This window comes from Acomys minous, assembly GCF_964271855.1.
Source record: "Acomys minous genome assembly, chromosome: 15".
In the NCBI taxonomy this organism is placed as follows: domain Eukaryota; kingdom Metazoa; phylum Chordata; class Mammalia; order Rodentia; family Muridae; genus Acomys; species Acomys minous.
This window is the reverse complement of record NC_140497.1, coordinates 99588077-99611571: the sequence shown is the minus strand read 5'-3', so window position 1 is coordinate 99611571 and position 23495 is coordinate 99588077. Positions and strand designations below refer to the sequence as shown.

The window sequence follows — 23495 nt, the reverse complement described above, 5'->3', positions numbered from 1 at the left end:
AACTCTGGTAAAAAAAAAATCCACTATATGATCCCCTATCATAGTTCCAAGATCAAGAGTTTAAATTTCCTTTGATTTGTCTTTTAAGTATGGACTTTAAAATGTTTCTCATTGTGCTAAATTTATATACATCCAGTCTTCTGGATAGAAGGAAGAAACCCCTCTATCATGATGTGAAATCATACTGAAAATCAAGATCAAGTGAACGTTTGCTCTTTCTGCTTCACGGAGGGCTTCTGTCTTGCCTGAACTCACCTCAAAGGGTGTTCATGCTGTTCACCGGAAATCATTTCCCAAGCTGCTGCTCCCCAAGGCCAGCTCCAGGACCAGTGAAGAGGAGAGAACAGAGGTGGATCCGCGGTGGGGAGAACTGAGCAGGTTGGTTGAACAACTAGCTAGAGGAACTAGCTGTTGAGGAGACATTGAGAAACAGGGGAAGAAGGAAAACTCAGAGACTCATGCATTTGTGGTACAAGCTGGAGGTCTGAACGCCCAGGAGAACTTTTCTTCCGGCTCTCTGTCTGACTCTGTCTCTGTCTTGCTTGCTGTCTGCGTGACTTCTTGCTCGTTGTCACCCATCATTTTATCTCTCTTCCTGTCTGTTCCCTATCTCGGCCTCTCTTGCTGTTCCCCATCTCACTCTAGGTTACTCTCGCTTGCCCTTTCTCCTTGGGCCAGTGTCGGCGCCGCACCGTCCAGCGGAAATAAGACACCAACAACTAGACTTTTTCTCAAGATCTTTACTCAGGATTAAGCTCAGTGGGAATGGCCCCGAAGAAGGGAAGGGCCAAGCTTAAGCACAACTCAAGGGCCAATCAGCTCATGTCAGGTGCCTCCTCTTTATAGGTCCGCGTCAGAGTAGGACTGTTCGTCATCAGATCACCAGTTACCCTTGCACAGCCTTTTGTCATATAAGGACTTGTTTATCTTCGAGAGCGCTCGCCGTCGGGATGGCGGAAGGCGGAAGCATGCGCCATGTTAAGGCGCGGCACCTCGCAGCTCTCCACAGGCCAGCATCAGTATTTTATTGAAATGAGGTTTAGGTTTTTTTTCATTACAGATTATATCATGATTTTTAAGCCCATCTTTTACAATCACTAGGGCAATCAAAAATCAACAGAGTAACAAGGAAATACAAAAAGTTCTGTAACCTACAACAAAGCATACAAAGAAATCAAGCAATTTTCAAGCAATGGTCAGCATAACCTGATGGTTGTTTTTTGTTTTGTTTTTTTGAGACAGGGTTTCTGTGTGTATCCCTGGCTGTCCTGGACTCACTCTGTAGACCAGGCTGGCCTCAAACTCACAGTGATCCACCTGCCTCTGCCTCCCAAGTGCTGGGATTTAAGGCTTGATTGTTATTTTTCAAGCAATACACAGGAATGTTTAATCATAAATTTCCCCGGGCTAAAGCCATTGTGTTTACAAGATTGTCATAGCAACAGGACTTGAGTTAAATATTCTCTAAAGAAAAAAACTTGACTTACTCTCAGTCCTAAACTAATAAGTGTGCTCTCCAAGCCTAGGCTAATTGTCAAGGGGTCCTTACTTGTCAAATATCTGTAAAGCGTGACATTCAAAGACCACCTTTTATTGCTCTCAAAGCAGATCCTAGAGAAGTGTTTCGACAGCTAACAGTATCTAGCCAGGTACTGTTATGCCCAGGTCTTAACTTTGTCTCATGCAGTTTCTGCTTGGGTGCTCACAGCCAGAACAAAAACTCTATCATTGTCTCAAGCCTCTGGCCAGGTGCCCTCTTTCAACATTCTCTGTGGGAAAAAGTTTTCCCTGTATGATTTTCCTCAGGGCTGAGAAATAAAGAGAAAATGCAGCTTTAGGAGAAATATCAGATTTCTAAACAGCATTACACCTGGACCATACATAACATTTGGGGGCAGTGGTGATCAGCTGGAAAGGTTTGGAACTTTGTCAAGCAAAGCCTCAACAGCTGCTCTGGATGTCTAGAGATCGTGCGGGACAGTTGGAGGTCTCTGGAACTTTGTCAAGCAAAGCCTCTGTGACTTGTCCTCATGTCTGTGACACCAAGCTTCTGCTATGCCATGACACAAAGATGTACATCTACTGCCTTTTTCTACAATGTGTATTCCACTGAAGATTACAAACAACGGTAATGAAACATGTTTAAAACTTATGTTCTTTGTAAACTTACAAAGGTCTCTTGTAAGCTTCAGGAAACCCACCTCTCAGGTCAAATGGACTCCAGATAAGTGCTGCCAATCAACAGCCTAGGTTTCCCAACTATTGCCTATTTTGGAAGGTGGGGTTTCTCCCCCTTTCCCTAGTTTTGGGACTCCCATCCCTCAACTAACAAAACCATGGGTCTGAAAGTTTCAAATGTGCACAATAAATAAATAAATAAATAAATAAAATAATTTTTTTCTCCCACCTAACATTGTTTTATATATATATATGTGTGTGTGTGTGTATATATATATATATATTACAAACAACGGTGTATATATACACATATATATGTTCCAGTGCCCTGTCAGGTCCAGGTGTTTCCTATATCCAGGACAGCACTGAAGCTGCTACCCACAGGTACTCAGTCTAACCTCACAGACTGCAACTGGGCCTGCACTTTCTAGATGTTCTCACAGATCCTGGACAGCAGCAAAACAGCTGGTTCTCACAGGACTTCGCCAGCCCACCCCATTAATTAATTCTCTTAGGGTCACCAAAGATGTTGTTCCCCCCAAGTCAGCAGGAAGCAGCCATTTTTTAACACAATGTCCTCATTCCTTCCTTACCATGCGGCCTGTTTTTAGGTTGCCTAGCAACCTCTGATGTCATCACCTGTCGCCGCCTCCAGGTGTATACTGGATAAAAAGGACCTGCCGGCCTGTTTTCTCTCTTTTACTCTCTTTTGCTCACGCTCTCTCTCTCCCTCTCCCTCCCTCCCTTTCTCCAGTTTCTCTGTATTTCTCCTTCCGTCTCTCTCTGTATCTGTCTCTCTCCCCGCCCTCATGGCTCACTCAGGCCCTAACTCCCCTTCCCCCTTCCATCGGATAAACGTCCCTGTACCATATATATATAGGGTATGGTGGCCTTTATTTATATAACAGGCAGACTCCGAGGATTGCCCAGGAGCTGATTAAGTTGCTTTAGAAAAGGCAATTGATGTAATCAGAGAAAAGTTTCTTCCTGACCCACAACTGCCATCCTCCTTTCGCCCTCTCTTCCCCCTCCCCGCCCCCACCCCCAGCCCCGCCCCCTCCCTTCCTCGCCCCCTACAAACCTTCATTGGCTACAGAGGATAAAGGCCTAGAAATTAAGACCAAAGGTCCTAAAGATGCCCAGTTAAACCTTCCCCCAACTAAGAATGTCCACACACCACCCCCACAAGCATGTAGCAACTCTGTATCTCCCAGACACTGGAAACAATTGCCATATCAGCTCTATGACTCAGGGATCCAGAAACCTCCACCCATGGGAAGGCTTCTCATTAACCTACTTATAACAAGACACTATCCACTGCTGTGGTATCCTCTCCCAACGGCAGACTTAAAAGATCTATGCAATACTGTCTGTGAGGACGGAATTCATGCCCCTAGGACCAAGTCTATTTTACAAAGTTTCAATAGCAACCTTCTAGCACCCCAAGACTGGAGAGATACATGCTGGTCCACTCTCCCTAGCCCTCAGTTTGCAGAGAGCGAAGCCCTGTTTACAGATAAATGTCAGATGCAGGCTAGGAAAATGAATTGCATCATCAACAAAGAGGACCACAAGGGCCAAACCCTCCCATTTGCTTTAGGAGCTGGAATCATGACCAGCTGTTTGGCTAGGGTAACTTCACAGGAATTCCTTACTTCCTCAGCTGCTTTGAGCTGGTTCCTTTATGGGGACTTCAGGCCTGGGACAGTTTAACCCCTTGTCCACAGGGCCCTGGCAAGACCTCCTTGTCACTGACCTTCCTAAAACAAAAACCAACGGAGACCTTCCTGGATTTTATACTAAGGGGGCAAGCCAGTTTAGGCAGAAAAATGACTAACTCTACAGCAACAGCAGTGCTCGTAAACAACTGGATCTGGGAAGGAGCAACCCCAGAGCACAGGCAGGCGTGCCAGTGACTAAAACACAAACATTATGACAAATGACATTGGGACTGTCTCCCCTCTCGCCCAAGCCTTTGCACTTGCAAAAAGGTCTAATTCAAAGTGTTCTAAATGTGGGGAGACTGAACACTTGAAAGGAGATCACCCCTAAAATGACCCATCTGCCCTTAAACCTCCTAAATTCATCTGTCCCTGCTGCAGGAATGGCTTTCATTTTGGAAAAGGACTGCAAATCCAAATGAGAAGAAGGCAAGCCCCTGCCGTCTTTAAACTCCTTGTGAGGCAGATCTTGGTGCCACAAGAAAGAAGAAAAAACCCACAAGACCACTGGGTCAATAATGTATTAGAAAGATCTCACACTAAACTCTCAATAAAAATTGACAGCCAGAGCCGGGCATGGTGGCCCACGCCTTTAATCCCAGCACTCAGGAGGCAGAGGCAAGCGGATGGCTGTGAGTTCGAGGCCAGCCTGGTCTACAAAGTGAGTTTAGGGCAGCCAAGGCTACGCAGAGAAACTCCGTCTCGAAAAACAAAACAAAACAAACAAAATGAGTGGTTGGGGGAGCGTATATGTGTCTCTGCACGCATGTGGGGGGCAGAGGATAACTTTGGAAAATTGGTTCTCTCTATCTTTATTTTTTTTTTCCTATTTTATGTATATAGGTGTTTTGTCTGCTTGTGTGCCTTTGCACACATGCATCCGGTGTCTGGGGACTGGCATTGCAGATGGCTGTAAGCTGGCAGGTGGGAACTGCCCCCTTATGAAGAGTTGCTAGTGCTTTTAGCCACTGTGCCACTCTCCGTCTTCTCTTTCCACCTTTATGTGGGCTGTAGAGATTAAACTCAGGTCTACAGGTCTGTTCAGTGACCACCTCTACTGCCTCAGCTGTCTCCCTGGCCGTGTATAATTCCTTTTCTGTATTAAAAATAATGTTTGTAAGTAGAGGATTTATTTATAATTAAGTAGATTGCACCCAAAAGAAAACTTATCTCTACTCAAAGAAGATAAAACTACAATGAAAATATCCCAAATACCTATTAAACAGACAGGCCTTGTTTTTGCTTTTGTTTTGCTTTTGGCTTTGGTTTTTTGAGACAGGGTCTCTCTGTGTAGCCTTGGCTGTCCTGGACTCACTTGTAGACCAGGCTGGCCTTGAACTCACAGTGATCCACCTGCCTCTGCCTCCCAGAGTGCTGGGATTATAGGTGTGTGCCACCAAGCCTGAAGACAGGCCTTGTTTAAAACATAAAAACAAAGTAAGCACTTCCTTGGATGGAGAAAACATGGCTAAGGGCTGAAGCCCAGCTCAGCAGGCCTCAGGGCAAGCAGCAGCAGATGCCAGGAACCCATCTCTTCTGAATCTAGCAGGATATTTTGTGGCATGACAAGTGGCTGTGTGACACTGTGACACCTTGCTGGTTTTTTTCCATTAACAAGTGCTTGCCTGGACTAGAAGAGCAGGGGGAGGGGGAGCAAGGGGGGCCAGGCTAGCCAGTCCAGCCAGTCCACAAGGCTATCACGCTGAGTGGGACTGGCCCCAGGGCAGACTGCTGGGGACAGGTCAGCAGCTCTCCCTCTCAAGGTCAGCAGGAAGTCTTTCAACTCTCCCGTGCGCTTTGCGTGTAAACCATGGATATGGACTATTGAGACACCCTCAGAACCATTTAGTAGAAAGGACATGGTAGGGAGAGAAGGGACCATCCAACCTCCAAGCACACTGGTGTATTTAGAAGCCACTACAGTCTTTTCCTAATGCCCTCCTAGTTTCCTAATGTAAACTAGAATTCTTTCTCAGGGAAGACGTAAGCTGTGCCAACCGCTCCTCCTGTGGTCTCAATGAACAAACCGAGGTGCAAGCCCACCAAAGCTCACCCTGGGGAGCCAATGAGTTTATTGAGCTTCTTTACAGAGCACAGATGAGGACTTACCTATGGAGTGTGGGTGCTTCTCCTACCCCAAAGGCCACACCACAAAGTCCTGGGGGTGAGGGTGAGGCCTGCCCTCCCCACCCCCCCATTTTTCCCCATCCTGTACGGTACAGTTCCTAAGGCAGCACTGCTGTACACATAGGCGAGGGGCTCATGACCCTGCCCATCTATGAAGGGATGTGAACAACCCACAAACCCAGCTAGGATGATCTTTTTCAAGCAGGCATAGCTGAACTCCACAAGATGGCTGTTGTTTGGCTCGGCTAGTCCCTGTACATCATCTGAGGCAGGAAAAACTTTATTTACCAAATTCCCTTGTGTCAACGAGATGCCAGTCTAAGAAATCTGGATGGGGAAAGGCTTTAAAGCAGGAGTGAAGGAAAGCTGCTGGGCGTGGGGGTGGGGCGGTGGGGAGGGCTGTTATTAGCATTTTGAGACGTTCTTCCATTCTGGCTGAACAAGGACAATTCCCAAGTGAAGGTAGCTTGTGCAGCTGGATTTTTGTTCTCCCTACCATGTGATGGCTGGCCCCAAGTGATAATTACAGGTCACCAAATAGTCCACCACACACCCTATGTCCTAATCACCCTTAACAGCGATCAACTGTAGGCCCTGAAGGCGGAAATCTCCAGCCCAGTCTTCTTCCCCTTTGCAGACCTCAAAAACCTCTTCCTGTGACCAGACAGCAGCCTGTGACTGATGACAGGCTGTGGTACCTACACTGTATGGACTTTTTATGTCTGCCTCAGCTCTGGGTAATGACATGGAGACTTATATCTATTTGTAATAGCTTTCTACTTTAGCTTACTGTTGTTCTCAACCAGCTTTTTTTTTGTTTTGTTTTTGTTTTTGTTTTGAGACAGGGTTTCTCTGTGTAGCCTTGGTTGGTCCTGGACTCTCTCTGTAGACCAGGCTGGCCTCGGACTCACAGAGATCTGCCTGCCTCTGCCTCCCAAGTGCTGGGATTAAAGGCGTGTGCCACGACACCCTGCTCCCCAACTAGCTCTTATAACTTCTGTTTAATCTATGTGCTGGCTTGTGGTTCTTTACTTCTCCTTTGTTTCAACTGTCTGACTTCCTGGTAGGTGAATCTTTTCACTTCTCTTTCTTTCCCCTGAGTTCCTGTCTCTCCACATGTCCCGCCTTTGCTATAGGGCAGTCAGCTCTTTATTCAACCAGAGAGCAGTGATTACAAAACATTGAGACAGATGATGCTTTACAACACCAAAGTCCTGGTCCGTGCTCAGCTCTCTGCTGGTTTGTAACTCAGCACTTGAACATACAAGGACAACCTTAACGTGGTGCACAAACACATCACTCCAACATCCATTGTCTTTTCTCCCTACTGGTGGGGATGTGGCCTGTCCTAGGAGCTCCTCCTCTTTTTCTTTCCTCACCACCCCTGCACTAACTCCCCAGACTCCTTTCCCAACAAATAACATCCCCATTGCTTTCATGTATCCACTACTTGTCATTATTGGGTAAGTTTTGAGACTTTTCCTCTCTCCTCTAGAAACTCCTCTGACTACGTGCCAGGTGGACCTCTGTGCTGGCTGGCTTCATGTCAGTATAACACAAGTCAGAGTCGTGTGGGAGAAGGGAACCTCAGTTGAGAAAATGCCTCCATTAGATTTTTGTTTTGTTTTGTTTTGTTTTTGTTTTTTGAGACAGGGTTTCTCTGTGTAGCCTTGGCTGTCCTGGACTCGCTTTGTAGACCAGGCTGGCCTCGAACTCACAGTGATCCGCCTGCCTCTGCCTCCCGAGTGCTGGGATTAAAGGCGTGCGCCACCACGCCCGGCTCTCAATTAGATTTTAATTAGTGCTTAATGTGGAAGAGTTCAGGCATCAGGAGTGGTGACTGTAAAAGTTACTTTTATTTACCTGTTTTGTCATCTCTGAGGCTCACTGCCTCCATCTGCTAACCAAGGCCTGCTAACCTGGAAGCTTCTAGCCTGGGTACAACTTAACCTAGGCGTAGAATGTTTTTAGCCTCTGAGACTTACTGCTTAATAAGCTCTTTCTAAGCTCTGGCTGGCTGGCTCAACTCAGCTATTCTGGCTCAAACTCCTCTCCGATTGGACTGATTCAATCTGGCTTCTCCCAGTCCTGACTAAATCGTTCTGCTTGGCTTCAAACTAACTCTAGAAGACTCTTCTACTCTTCTGGATCCTTCTGATGACTCATTCTATTCTCAGCTGTTTCTAGGATGTTCTCTCTTCAACCTGTCTCTGTAAAATGTAAAACTCTCCTGGTGGTAAAAACTGCCTCTGAACTCCACGAACTGAAGTGCCATGAACTCAGCTCCACTGCACGCCCTCTCAACTCAACTGACTCAACTGAACTGCCTGGGCAGCGCTGACTAGAACTCAGAGATCTGCTTGTCTCTCTCTTCTGAAATTAAAGCTGTGTCTGTATTCCAGACGATCACACAGACCTAGAAGGTTTGGGGATGTGATTTCTTGCCAGAGCAGCCATGTTCTGAATTAAAAATCTACCACTGCCACCCCTGGGCTTGTGGTCCTGGGTGCTTGAGAAAGCAGACTAAGCCATTCACAGATTAGCCAACAAGCTGCGTTCTTCCATGGCCCTTGCCCAATTTTGAGTTCCTGCCCTCGCTGCCTTTGATGTCTCACTGGACTGAGAAGAGGAAGTGTACTCCAAATAAACCCTTTCCTCTTCAGGTTGTTGTGGTCATTATTTCACCACAGCAGTAATAGCCCTGAGTCAACAACTGAAAAACCCTGGTGCCTGTTGGAGAACTTCTTGCCAAATTTACTGTCAGTCCCCTAACTGGAGGCAGCCCTAGCCCTGTCCACAGCCTCCGTCCTCAGCAGGGTCACAGTTGCAGGCATGTACCTTCCGCTTGTCTCTTTAAAAATGTGTGACCTTTGGGATTAAAAGGTCCTAGTGAACCAAAATGCCACATGCCCTACTCTAGCACAGGATAGCAAGAGTGCCCGCCACGGTGGCCATTGCAGGCGAAGCTGAGAGATGCTGAGAGAGAGCAAAAAGACGTTTGGCTATTTCTGGTTATGGCTGGATCCTCTTCTGTGGTGAGACACGAACTCCTCTTCTGTGTGAGGAGACAAGAAAATTATTTTCTTCCGTGTACCATCTTAGGCTACAATGCTTTCCCTAGATCAGTCTGAGGAGGTAATACCCTCCCTTCATGACAGGCTTTTTTTTTTTTTTTAATTTTGATGTGTATTTTACAGAACACACCCACTGGGTTCTAAGAGAACTTAGTTTGCTCTGCAGCCCTGAAAGATATCAGAAGGTGACTCATCAAAATCCTATGTTTCTCCAGCAGCATTCAGGTGTCTTGGGAAAGGACTGCGTTCTGTCTCCTGTTGACCCTTGTTCCCAGGGCACAACCCACCAGTCAACAGGACTAGTCTGAAGGAATGTGTTCAGCTGATATGAAGAATGAGTCTTCTGGGTGAGGCCTCATGTCAGTGAACTCAACAAAGAGTCTCCAAGTAAGCTGGTAAATATTTTTGTTACTGTTACTAGGTTTATGTTAAGAAAGGACAGAGGGGCTGGAGAGGTGGCTCAGCAGTAAGAGCATTTGTTGTTCTTGCAGAGGACCCAAGTCTGGGTCCCAGAACCCACATAGTGGCTTACAGCCATCTGTAACTCCAGTACTAGGGGACCCAGCATCTCTTTTGAACTTGGTGGGCACCAGCATGCATATGGTACACAGACAAACACCAGGCATGCACACAGTGCACAGACATACACAAGGCATGCACACAGTGCACAGACATACACCAGGCATGCACACAGTGCACAGACATACACCAGGCATGCACACAGTGCACAGACATACACCAGGCATGCACATAATGCACAAACATACACCAGGCATGCACACAGTGTACAGACATACACCAGGCATGCACATAATGCACAGACATACACCAGGCATGCACATAATGCATAGACATACACCAGGCATGCACACAGTGCACAGAAATGCACCAGGCACGCACACAATGCACAGACATATGCCAGGCACGCACACAGTGTACAGACATACACCAGGCATGCACACAGTGCACAGACATACACCAGGCACACACACAGTGCACAGACATACACCAGGCACGCACACAGTGCACAGACATACACCAGGCATGCACACAGTGCACAGAAATGCACCAGGCACGCACACAATGCACAGACATATGCCAGGCACGCACACAGTGCACAGACATACACCAGGCACGCACACAGTGCACAGACATACACCAGGCACGCACACAGTGCACAGACATACACCAGGCACGCACACAGTGCACAGACATACACCAGGCATGCACACAGTGCACAGACATACACCAGGCATGCACACAGTGCACAGACATACACCAAGCATGCACACAGTGTACAGACATACACCAGGCATGCACACAGTGCACAGAAATGCACCAGGCACGCACACAATGCACAGACATACACCAGGCATGCACACAGTGCACAGAAATGCACCAGGCATGCACACAATGCACAGACACATGCCAGGCACGCACACAGTGCACAGACATACACCAGGCATGCACACAGTGCACAGACATACACCAGGCACGCACACAGTGCACAGACATACACCAGGCACGCACACAGTGCACAGACATACACCAAGCATGCACACAGTGCACAGAAATGCACCAGGCACGCACACAATGCACAGACATATGCCAGGCACGCACACAGTGTACAGACATACACCAGGCACGCACACAGTGCACAGACACACACCAGGCATGCACACAGTGCACAGACATACACCAGGCACGCACACAGTGCACAGACATACACCAGGCACGCACACAGTGCACAGACATACACCAGGCATGCACACAGTGCACAGACATACACCAGGCATGCACACAGTGCACAGACATACACCAAGCATGCACACAGTGTACAGACATACACCAGGCATGCACATAATGCACAGACATACACCAGGCATGCACATAATGCACAGACATACACCAGGCATGCACATAATACATAGACATACACCAGTCATACACACAGTGCACAGACATACACCAGGCATGCACATAATGCACAGACATACACCAGGCATGCACACAGTGCACAGAAATGCACCAGGCACGCACACAATGCACAGACATACACCAGGCATGCACACAGTGCACAGACATACACCAGGAATGCATATGGTACACAGGTATACAACAGGTATGCACATGGTACACAGGTGTTGCTGTTACTGTATCTGTTCGACCTAGGAAGCCAGTAACTGACACAATGAGACTGAAATATAATTCAAAGCTGCAAGCACCATGATGGGCAGAGTCTAATCTACTAGTAAACTAAAGTAAACTACTCTAATCCTCATAACCTACCATATCCCAAGCACTTGCCAGTCAGACCCTTCTTGGGCAGCTTCTCTCATCAGCTGAACTCTCAACTGTAAACCCCTGGCTCCTCCTCCTCTACAGGAAGCCCCGCCTTCTACTTCCTGTCCTTCAGCCCAGCTAATTGGCTAAACAGTGCTTTATTGACAACCGCTATATTTACTCAAAGCATTCCTCCACAATTCCCCTTTTTAGTAAAACAAAACAACACAAAACAAACAAACAAAAAAAACCAACAACAACAACCAAAAAAACCTTTACCTATACATTTATATTACTACACCAATATACAATACACACACACACACACAACAAACTATATACAGCAAGAAGAACCATGAAACAATCACTATATTAATGTTATACTCATAGGTGTTTTGCTGTCTTCAACTCCATCAGAGACTTGAAAAGGAATAAAATTAATTACCTGAGTAAACAGGAAGTGCAGGTTCGCAGCTTCCAAAATGAAAAAAATGACAGGGACACTTTGCTGCCCGAACAGTCACTCAAAACTCTTTAACATGCTGGAGCATCATCTTTAGCCTTCTGGTCCGGTATATCTGATGGACATATTTGTGAAGCAGGGATTCTTGAGGACTTGCCTACCCTGACTTGGCAGAGATTGGCTGTCAACTCTACCTGCATCCAAGCTTGCCCATTTCAGTCAGAATTCTGTCTGTGGCAGAAAACAAGGAAACAAAAAAAAAAATTTTTTTTTTTTGCCCTGGTTTGCCACATCTGAAGCCATCTCCATAAGGAGGTTCCTCAATGCTCATTACCTTCTTTGAGGCAGGCTGGGAGTTGCCAGGACTCAACCTGTCTCGTTTTCAAAAAATCCTCAAAACAACAACACAAAAAAATCTTAAAAAGCCATATTCTGTAGGTATCTTAAGTTTTTGAGGACCTTATCTAAATATTTTACCTTAACTATCTATTGAACCTAGGATGTATATTCTTGTGATAAAATTGAGTAGTATCTGACATGACCATGAGTTTATCAACCAAAAATTAACTTATATTGCTAATTATCTGAAACAGCCTACAATAGTATTTTCAAAGTTTTGAAAACAAACTTTGTATCATAATCGAGTTGTAAGGGAACAATACCTCATATTAGAGTAGAAATATATATAATGTATATGAAGAATAATCTTAACTCAGAATCCTATAACAATGAATTTAAAATAAACTTATTTTACATTGATATATAAAATTCTATACCAATAAATTAAAAACAATCTTGTAAGTAACAAATAAGGCCTTAAGTTGAAGAGTAGATTCAGTAATCTACCTTTTGTCCTATCATCCCTATATATTTCTATATTCTCAGAAAGAAACCCCTGAGTCCAATCTTGTTCTCTTTCTGAATAAAACCAATAATAACATAAGCAATTCCCAATGAAAATAAATATCCATAGCCTAAAACCTTACCCAACCCCCCTTAAGGGAAATAAAATGTTCTTTTTTTTAAGTCTTCTTCCAGCTGGTGGGATGAATAATACATATTCAGGGGCCCAAATAAAAATAGGAAAATAAGCTGGGCAGTGGTAGCGCACACCTTTAATCCCAGCACTTGGGAGGAAGAGGCAGGTGGATTGCTGTGAGTTTGAGGCCAGCCTGATCTACAAAGTGAGTCCAGGACAGCCAAGGCTAGAACGAAAATCCCTGTCTCAAAAAACCAATTAAAAAAAAAAAGGAAAATGGTTAAACAAGCTAGAGATAGCATTTGTGGTCCAGTCTCTAAATGTTAAGAAATTCCAGGCTTAATAACAGTCCTGTGTGGGACAGTCTGAAATGCTGGACCAATTGGAATCAGGAGCTTTCTTCGAAGCTGTCCTGGAAGATGTGCTGTTCTGATGACGAACAGCAACCGAAGAACTCATGGATGGAACAGGAAATATGCTGGATGTCAGCATCTCAGGATGCTGGAGAATGAGTCCTGTTGGGTCTGATCCAGCATCAGTGTCTGGTTCTGTTTGTTTGTTTGTTTGTTTGTTTGTTTGTTTGTTTTTTGGTTTTTCAAGACAGGGTTTCTCTGTGTAGCCTTGGCTGTCCTGGACTCACTTTGTAGACCAGGCTGACCTCAAACCCACAGCAATCCCCCCTGTCTCTGCTTCCCGAGTGCTGGGATTAAAGGCATGCACCACCATGCCCAGCGAGTGTCTGGTTCTTTTGTTCTGAAAATATATAATTTCTCACAAGCATTATACAGTTCTAAAACTATAAATGCATGAGGTGTGCAGGATGCACAGAACAATCAAGGCTGGTTCTGTAGTTTGAATTCATGTACGTATAGACTGATTTAAGTTATCAGTCTCCCTTTCATCCAGGTCTGTTTTATTTTGACCTCTTTCAAAGAGGAACTAAGATATTACCATTAACAAAGAACATACAATCATTAGTTAATTGAAATCAAAACAAGATTGTATAGTTCTAAATGTCCTTCTCTAGGCTCTGTGGCCCCTGATGTATAGACCAGGTCGCTACCTGTTTTCTGAGAAAATGTATCTCGTTTTAGAGACAAGCCGGTTGCTCTGAGCAAAAGAAAAGGCATTAAGCTTACCCTAGGCATCTTGTAACTGGGCTTTTATTTTTGGTTTTTCTTTTTCTTTTTTCTTTTTTTGGTTTTTCGAGGCAGGTGGATCGCTGTGAGTTCGAGGCCAGCCTGGTTTACAAAGTGAGTCCAGGACAGCCAAGGCTACACAGAGAAACCCTGTCTTGAAAAAACAAAACAAAACAAAAAAAAAAAAAAAAAAAAGGAACTTACATAGTTTACATAGTAACTTTAAGGAAAAATTTGTCAGTTTAAATCCTAGGCTGTCTCTGCAAGTAAGTTATCAGCAGGGGGGTCACATCCTGACTGACTGTGGAGACCCCGCTGGTCTAGAACTCATAGAGATCCACTTGTCTTTGTCTCCATTGCATTAGGATTATAGGTGTGTGTAGGAGAGATACCTACAGGGTGTGTGTAAGATTTTCAGGGGGTCTTCCTCTGTCATATCTGTTTTTTATACGTTTTGACGAAATCCATAATTTCCCCTTTCCTGTATGAACATATGCAAAGCCTCTTCCCCATTACCACACATTTCCTGTTCTGTGTTCTGAGGTTAGGATGTTCTTGAAATAGACAGGCTGAGGCGGGCGTGGTGGCGCACGCCTTTACTCCCAGCACTCAGGAGGCAGAGGCAGGTGGATCACTGTGAGTTTGAGGCCAGCTTGGTCTACAAAGCGAGTCTAGGACAGCCAAGGCTACACAGAGAAACCCTGTCTTGAAAAACCAACAAAAACAAAAACAAAAACAAAAAATAAAGAAAAAGAAATAGACTGATCTAACTCAGCAGATTTTCCAAAATCCAATGTCTCTCTGCAGCTGTTGTTGTAATCTATCTCTGGGGGGTCTTTGATACCCCTCTTAGTTTGACAAGCCTTTCTTTCAAAGTATGATTGGATCTTTCAATGACTGTTTGTCCTGTAGGACTATGTAGTATACCTGTAACATGTTTTATGTTATAATACATAAAAAAATGTTTCATTTTATCAGAGACATATGATGGAGCATCGTCAGTCTTAATCTGTTTAGGTATACCCATAACCACCATGGCATCTAATAAATGCATAGTAACATAATCAGCCTTTTCAGAACTGAAAGCCGTTGCCCACTGAAATCCTGAATATGTGTCTATAGTATGCTGCACATACTTCAGCTTATCAAACTCTATGAAATGAAATACCCCCACTTGCCAAATGTCATTTCTTAGACTACCTTTAGGGTTACTTCCTGCAGGTAATGGAGTTTGGTTACATAAAGAACAAGTTGGACATTTTCTCACAAGTTCCTTGGCTTGTTGCCAAGTGATAGAAAATTCCTTTCCCAAACCTTTGCTGTTAACATGGTGGTTTTTATGAAACTCTGAAGCTTCTAGCACACTTCCTGTCAATAGCTGATCAATCTCATCATTACCTTGTGCTAGAGGTCCAGGTAGATCGTGTGAGACCGGATATGAGTTATATAACAATGGATGGTTTCGATTTCTGATCACTCGTTGTAACTGAACAAATAGTGAAGTTAGTTTGGAATCATCTTGAATTAGGTCAGCAGTTTCTATATTCAAAACAACTCTTTCATCATACTGAGAGTCGGTAACTATATCAAGATAGTCTTCGAACTCTGATAACACCAGCAGAATTGCATATAATTCTGATTTTTGAACTGAATCATAAGCACTCTCAACTACCTTACATATTTTTCTGACTTATAACCCGCTTTTTTAAATTTGTTGGTAGCAGTGTGAAACGTAGGAGCACCAGAAATTGGAATCCTCCTTATTGTACAAGGAAGAATCTAATTAGTTCTTTTTATGAATTGAAGTCGCTTGCTTTGGGGGTATCTGTTATTAATTCCCCCCCCCCCCAAAATCACTGCAAGCGCAAGCTCTCAGCCAATGTTCATCGTCTGCCCATAACGAGGCAATCTCAGCATTAGTAAAGGGTACCACAATCTCAGCTGGATCTATTCCACTTAACTGGCAAAGTCTCATTTTTCCCTTTTTGATCAATTCAGAAACCTTTTCTATGAAGGTTTTTAATTTTTTACTTTGTGTGGTAAAAATATCCATTCTAAGACACAATCTTCCCTCTGCATAAGAATTCCTGTGGGAGAATGAGTAGAAGGCAAGACAACTAAAATACAGATCAAGGTGGTCTATATGTGAATCTTGCTATTTCCTTTCTACCAGACCCAATTCCTTTTCAGCTTCAGCTGATAATTTTCTTGAGCTATTTAAGTCCTTATCACCTTGTAAGGTTTGAAATAAATTACTTAGCTCTTGGGTAGTCAAGCCAAGACTGGCAAAAATGGGGCCAATCTCCTACCTTTTACTCTCCTAAGGGCCAGGCGCATCCTTTATCATAAAGTTCACAAGACAAAAATTGCTAACCACTTCTTTCCCAGAGTCCCAGACCCTGCAACAGACCCAGGAGACTATTCATCAGATGGTTCAGGAGGCTTAGCCCTTGCCTTAGTCTGAACATGCCCACACGTTCCAGCCTGGTCACCTTACACGGGTAAAGAAAATCTAAATCTAAAACAATGGTGAATGAAGGCATAAAGTTATTGTGTAATTCAAATGCTGGTTTCTGTACCCCCACCCCATATCTGGTTATAACCCTAGTTCTGAGAATCTCCTGTCTCAATGTTGTGTAAACACTGTCCCCCTTACATAGTCCCCTTTTATGCTAATAAAGCATCTTAGAGCCAATTGCTGAGCAGGGGAGAGAACAGGGCTGGATTTCCTGCCAGCCAGGGGAGGCGTTAGAAGAGGAAGTAGATTCAGCCACAGAGAGGTCCAGGAGACATTAGGAAAGAGAAGCTGAAGCAAGGAAAGCTACAAGTGCAAGTATCTAAGCAATGTACACTGGAAGGAAGTCAGATTGCTTTGAGGGTAAAGAATAGAGTAGTAACTGCTCAGTTCTTGTGCTGTGAAGCTTATTATTAAACAAATATAAAATAGTCTCAATTATTTGTGTGATAGCTGGGTTAAGAGAAAAACTGAGAAACAAACACAGTTTTGTAAAAATAAGATTAACAAGTGAAGGTTGCTGTTTTTTCACCCATGGAGCCAGTACACCCAACTGAAGAAGGCTGTTGCAGTTATTTTACCAGTATGGCCTAATAATATTTATTATTAGGTCTATAATTATTACAGCAGTATTTTCTAACCTGCTAGCAATCAATCAAGACACAGACACTTGTTATATTTTAAAATAGCCTTAGTTAACCTGGGGTAGAGAAGATATCAATCCCCTAAACTACCTCCCATAGTGGGGCAGGTATGGGATCCCTGTCCCAAGTCCATGCCATCTGCTTCTAATGATTTCTAGCAAGCTACCTCCCTTCCATAATCCCACATACTTGCTAATTATCATCATCTGGGCCAAATCTCCATCCATGCCAGCCAAGTGCTTCTCCTCCACCTAAGCTGTGGTGCAGCCTTCTCCTCTCCTCTCCCCCAGTCTCTCCGTCTCCCCAAGTGCTGGAACCTTAGCCACGCCCATCCCGTTTGCCCTGCCCAGGTGTGATGGCCTTTTATTGGTCAAACAGGTTAGGCTCTTAGGCAAAGTACAGGTAGGTGGGACAGAGACAGCCAGCAGTAATTAGCATCAAAATACATCAGACCAACCAGAAAATAACATTAGATGTCTGTCGCCAGCCCCCCTAAAGGTAAGACGGACATGGGCCCTATAATTATAGTGTCCCATTCTGTCTCCTTTGTCTCCCCATGGGAAAGGCCCCCCACCTTCCAGCCCCCCAAAAAGCCAGGACCTCGGATATGAGAATTAAGAAAAACTGGAGCCAGAGATCTCATAGACAACCAGGCCACCGAGACACAACCCACCTTCCAGGTAGATTTCTGTAAAATATTACATCCAGAGGCTCCTGGGGCGGAGCATGCCCCTGGGGCTCCAATCTGTCCAGTACTATCCTTGCCTGGCAGACAGCCCTGCAAGCTACCAGAAGCCAGGCAACAACAACAACAACAAAAAAAAACCACTGTGTTCAGTAGGGTTACAAAACAGAGATTTCCCGAGAACACACTGACCCCTTCATAGTATCCACCTGTGGTCACAGACACAGATATGAAGTCTCATTTCCATACCAGTTACGGCCTGGCAGGAAGCCAAAAACCATTACTGGAAAGTTGGAAGAACGTAGGGAGTTTGGTTATACCTGAATACTCCAGGCCCAGGCAAGGAAAGGAGTTCATGACACAAAAGCAGCAAGCACCGAGAGTCCACCAGTCCACTGGCCCTGACTGACCCATCTTAATACCCCCTGGAATACGACTCCCCTAAGATGGTAAGTCCCTAAAACTCCTCCAAGTTCCTAAGAATCCCCTCTGGTAACCTCAAAGATAAAGGTGCAGGAGGCAGTGGAAGGCAGCCCATCGGAGTTCGGGATGCTGGAAGGCGTCCATCAGCTCCCATTCGTATCCCTTCTCAAGCAGGCGGCTGTCAGGGCTGCTGGCTGCGCCTGAACTCCAAGCCCCTACATCTGGAATGCAACGAATTAGGCGATAAGCTCTACTTTCCAACCCTAACAGCTGCAAATGGGACTGATCTAAGCTCATCCTGGGGGACGTCCAGGGGAAGGGGGCCTGCTTAATGTCACCAAGATACCTGGTAGGTCATTGCTCCTGTGCAGGTTCCTGTAGCCACACACAGCAGGCCAATCCCAGGAATGTTGGTCGGATTTCTTCCAGGCCCCTGAGACTACCTGGCTTGCTCGCACTAATGGCTAAACCAAGTGTGCATCTTTGGGATTGTTTACCCTGGAGGAGACCCCTTGCCTCCCTGTCCTTCTGCATGTTATACCACAGGTGTTTATCTATAGTAATAATTTTAAAAAATAAAAATGAGCCAGGCGTGGTGGTGCACGCCTTTAATCCCAGCACCTGGGAGGCAGAGGCTGGTGGATTGATGTGAGTTCGAGGCCAGCCTGGTCTACAAAGTGAGTCCAGGACAGCCAAGGCCACACAAGAGAGACCCTGTCTTGAAAAACAAAACAAAAAAATAATAAAATAAAAAATAAATAAAAATAAAAAAGAGAGGCCAGGGTCCACCTAAATCTAGATTCTGGGCTTCTCTGGGCATGATGTGACCCCAGTATCATCCCCTTGTTCGTAGGGCAGGAATCTCGGGCTCCATTGCAAATGGACCTCTGGGACTAGTTGTGGGGAATAAAACCTTTACTGCCCAAGTAAACATAGAACCAGGCCAATTAGAAAACTCTGTTCCTACCTGAAAGCCCAGTTAGATTTCCTAGCCGACGTCATTCTTCATGATCAGAGAAGGCTGGACCTCCTCCTTACGCGACAGGGAGGCCTCGGTATGGTGCTGGGAGAAATTTGTTGCTTCTGTGCCAAGCAGTCAGGGATAATTAAAATAATAATAATAATAATAATAATAATAATAATAATAATAATAATAATAATAATAATAATAATAATAATAAATTCACCATAGTAAAAAAACAACCTTCAAAAATAAATTTTAAGATGTCAAAAATCTGACACCTGATACCAATCTTTGTCTCCCCGGCCCCCCTTGGCTAACTACTCTCCTCAGAGCCATGGTGGCGCCATTCATCCTTTTGCTCCTCACTCTCACTGGAAGACCCTGCGTGCTCAACTGCCTGCCTGCCTTTGTAAAAGAAAGAATAAGTTCTGTTAAAATCACTATTGCTGCCAGGCAGTGGTGGCACACACCTTTAATGCCAGCACTTGGGAGGCAGAGGCAGGCGGATGGCTGTGAGTGCAAGGTCAGCCTGGTCTACAAAGTGAGTCTAGAAAGGCCAAGATAACATAGAGAAACCCTGCCTCGAAAAAAAAAAAAAAAAAAAAACAAACAACAAGAACAACAACAACAAAAAATTACTAACGCTAAATAGACAAGATAATTCCCCTGCCCCTAGATGAGTCCATGACTTTACTTATGCCCACAGCACCAGTGGGAACTGTAACAGCCCCCAGATTTTGGTAAGCCCTCAGACCTTAGCACAACTGACTCCATGATGGGGGTGCCGTCCACGCTATAAAACTTAGCATGTAGCCAGCACCACCTGCCAAAATGAAAGCAAAGACCTAATCGTTCCGGGAAAGACTAACTGTTCGAACCTTGCTGTTTTGCTTCTGTAGTTCCACTCCTGGCTAACTGTTCCTGCTAACTGAAGTATGCTAATCCAGGACATGTTTCTGTGCTCAAATTTCACCCTGAAAAAGGCTCAGGGCTACACTGGGATCCCACATGCCCAGTGTAGTTGCCAACTAGCTAACAAAGACTTTCTATTGCCTTAAACCCGTGTCCGAGTAGACTTTCCTGGTGGGTAGAGAAGCTGTTTCTGCTATGACAAATTGGGTCCTAGCTTACATTTCCCCCTCAAAAAAAAAAAAAAAAAAAAAAAAAAAAAAAAAACAGGAAATGGGCAGTGATGACTATGTAACGATATATTGAAGTCCTGGAAGCAAATAACCATCAACTAAGACCGCTACATCCCGCCGAGCTCCCTTTCAGATTTGATGAAGAAAAGACACTGCAAGACAAGCGCAAACTAAGGCAGCTCAGGAGGCAGCGCTTCAGAGGATACACAGAGGAGAATTACACACCCAGGAAGAAGAACGAGGTCCAGCAACAACAGGAAAGACAGATCTCACCAGAGGATAGAAGAACAAAACATGCTCTACACAGAACACCAGCAAACACTCTAAAAATACTCATAAAGGAGAAAGGAAAGGCAGCAACCCAGGCAACAGGCAAACGGAAGAAATGAGCAAAAATCTCTTGATGATTACCATAAATGTGAATAGTCTTCAGCTTACCCATAAAGAATTGTGGACTAATTGGGTTTAAAAAATGAGATCTAGGGCCAGGCAGTGGTGGTGCATGAGTTTAATCCCAGCACTTAGAAGGGAGAGGTAGGCGGATCTCTGTGAGTTCGAGGCCAGCCTGGTCTACAGCCAAGTTCCAGGACAGCTAGGGCTACACAGAGAAACCCTTTCTAGGAAAAAAAAAAAATAGATCCAGGGTCTGGGGATGTAGTAGAGCTGGGAGAGCACTGGGCTGGGTGGATCTCTGTGGGTTCAAAGCCAGCCTGCGCTCCACTAGTTTTAGGCTGGAGTGAACTATGTACTGAGACTCTGTCTCAAACAATAATGAGAAACAAAAAACAAGAGCCAGGCCCGTGGCACACACCCACTTACAATCCAGGCCCGTGGCACACGCCCACTTACAAGCCAGGCCCGTGGCACACGCCCACTTACAAGCCAGGCCCGTGGCACACGCCCACTTACAATCCAGGCCCGTGGCACACGCCCACTTACAATCCAGGCCCATGGCACACGCCCACTTACAATCCAGGCCCATGGCACACGCCCACTTACAATCCAGGCCCATGGCACACGCCCACTTACAATCCAGGCCCGTGGCACACGCCCACTTACAAGCCAGGCCCATGGCACACGCCCACTTACAATCCAAGCATTTAGGTCAAGGCAGAAGGATCAGACATTCAAGTTCATCCTCAACTACAGAGGAAATTTGGTATCAGCCTGGATAGGCTGTCTCAAGCAAAGAATAATTAAACAAAGTTAGCAATTCCCTAACCAAATCAAATGAGAGAGAGAGAGAGAGAGAGAGAGAGAGAGAGAGAGAGAGAGAGAACTCCATGAAGTTAGAAATGAAGGGGGATGTTGCTGCAGATTCTAATAAAACATAAAGAATCATTAGGGAATACTTTTAAAAAAACCTTATGTTCCAAATAACTGGAAAACTTACTTGAGATAAATAAATTTCTAGACATATGAGACCTACCAAAATTAACCCAACAGGATATAAACAGTTCCTACCCAGCTAAACAGCGGAGGGCTGCTGCAGGGAGATCTCTCCTTTGAGAGATGGAAAACCTGAAGTAACCTCAAACTACCCTTGATTTCGGGAAATAAAATTATCTATAAGGAAACGAAGACAATGGGTGTGTATTAGCCAACCGTGCATAGCCATGTACACTGGGTTGCAGTGGTAAAGCTGACAAAGAGGGCTCTAAAAGCTGAATACTTCCGCCAGATGGAGTGCATTAGTGGGTTCTTTTGTTTTGTTTTGTTTTTGGTTGGTTGGTTGGTCTTATTTTTTTTTTTCCAAGACAGGGTTTCTTTGTGTGGTCATTGCTGTCCTAGAGCTAGCTTTGTAAATGAGGCTGGCATCGAACTCACAGAGACCTTGGTGGATTCTTAGCCTACAAGGAAAATCTTACTTGTAGTGGGTTTCCCAGGGCGAGGTTCGTCTGCCACACTAGGATGCGAGGACGCTGCCATTTTGCCAGATGCAGACAGCTCCGTTGCATAACTTGTGGTAGTGGGAAACTGCGGTTGGCCTCTCACACTAGAAAAAACAAACAGGATACAATCCTGACCCTGTGCTCAGAACTCCCCTCCACCCGGTTCACAGGCACACCAGTGGAGCATTTCTTTTAACAACTTACTTAACTTGAAGTACAGCGAAGTTTAAGGTCAAGGCCGCTGCATGGTTTGGGATGTGAGCCACAAAACTGGAACAGCAACCTGGGACAGAGCCATGGGCACCAGGACAATCACGTGATACTGGATTTTCCCCCAGGCCTCCTTTACTAAAAAAAAAATTTTTTTTTTACTTTGTTACTTGCATATGCAGTCACCTTAGGGTCAGAGTTGAATTCATGAGCCTAGACAAGACTTTATAAGTAGGTTCCTCCTACTTATCTCTCTTTAAGTTGTGTGGTGCGCAGTTTTCTTCCCTGAGGCAGGAGGTTATCTGCATGGATGTGGTGGGCTACGTGAGGGGAAATGCCACACTATTAGAGTGAGTGTCGAGTGGAGACTACGGCAAGAGCATGATTTTATACTTACTTTGGTTTCAATTTAAACTTTTTAAAAGATGTGTTTTCGATTGTGTGTTTGCATATATGTATGTGTATGTGTGTGCATGTATGCATATGTGTGTAAGTGTGTGAGCATGTATGCATATATGTATGTGTGTATGCGTATGTGTGAGCATGTATGCATATATGTATGTGTGTGTATGTGTGTGAGCATGTATGCCTGTGTGCATGCGCATGTGCATGAGTGCAGGTGTCTGTGGCGGCCAGAAGAAGCTACTGAGTTCCCGCAGACTACAGCAGCAGGCAACTGTGAGACACCCTGTACTTGGGTGCTAAAAACCAAGCCCAGGTCCTCTGCAAGGGCAGGACCTCAGCTGCTGACTCACTTATCCACCCTTTAAATCTTTTTTGTTTTGTTTTTCGAGACAGGGTTTCTCTGTGTAGCCTTGGCTATCCTGGACTGGCTTTGTAGACCAGGCTGGCCTCGAACTCACAGCGATCCGCCTGCTTCTGCCTCCCAAGTGCTGGGATTAAAGGCACCACACCCGGCAAATCATTTTTTTAAATCCAGTTATTTCACTTAATTTGTTAACTTCAGAGGCCATCCAAACTGCCTAGTGCTGAAGTCTCAGTGTTACCTGGCCTGTGCTGGCCAGCGTGCCATATTCTTGTTGGAGATGAACAGTA

The 23495-nt window shown here is 45.0% G+C and overlaps 1 long non-coding RNA gene across 2 annotated transcripts in view; it reads right to left on the bottom strand.

The window, feature by feature from the left end:
- The window catches only part of LOC311584901, a 33749-nt gene extending 11182 nt beyond the window's left edge, over nucleotides 1–22567 (bottom strand). The window contains exons 1-4 of one of the 2 annotated variants that reach the window (XR_014775030.1): nucleotides 22434–22567; nucleotides 22206–22333; nucleotides 19199–19314; nucleotides 17726–18452 (exon numbers count right to left, since the gene is read on the bottom strand). This is a non-coding gene — a long non-coding RNA (uncharacterized lncRNA). Of the gene's footprint in view, nucleotides 1–17725; nucleotides 18453–19198; nucleotides 19315–22205; nucleotides 22334–22433 lie in introns of those variants that run through there. The other variant, XR_014775029.1, reaches the window with a different exon arrangement.
- Nucleotides 22568–23495: the final 928 nt, after the last annotated feature.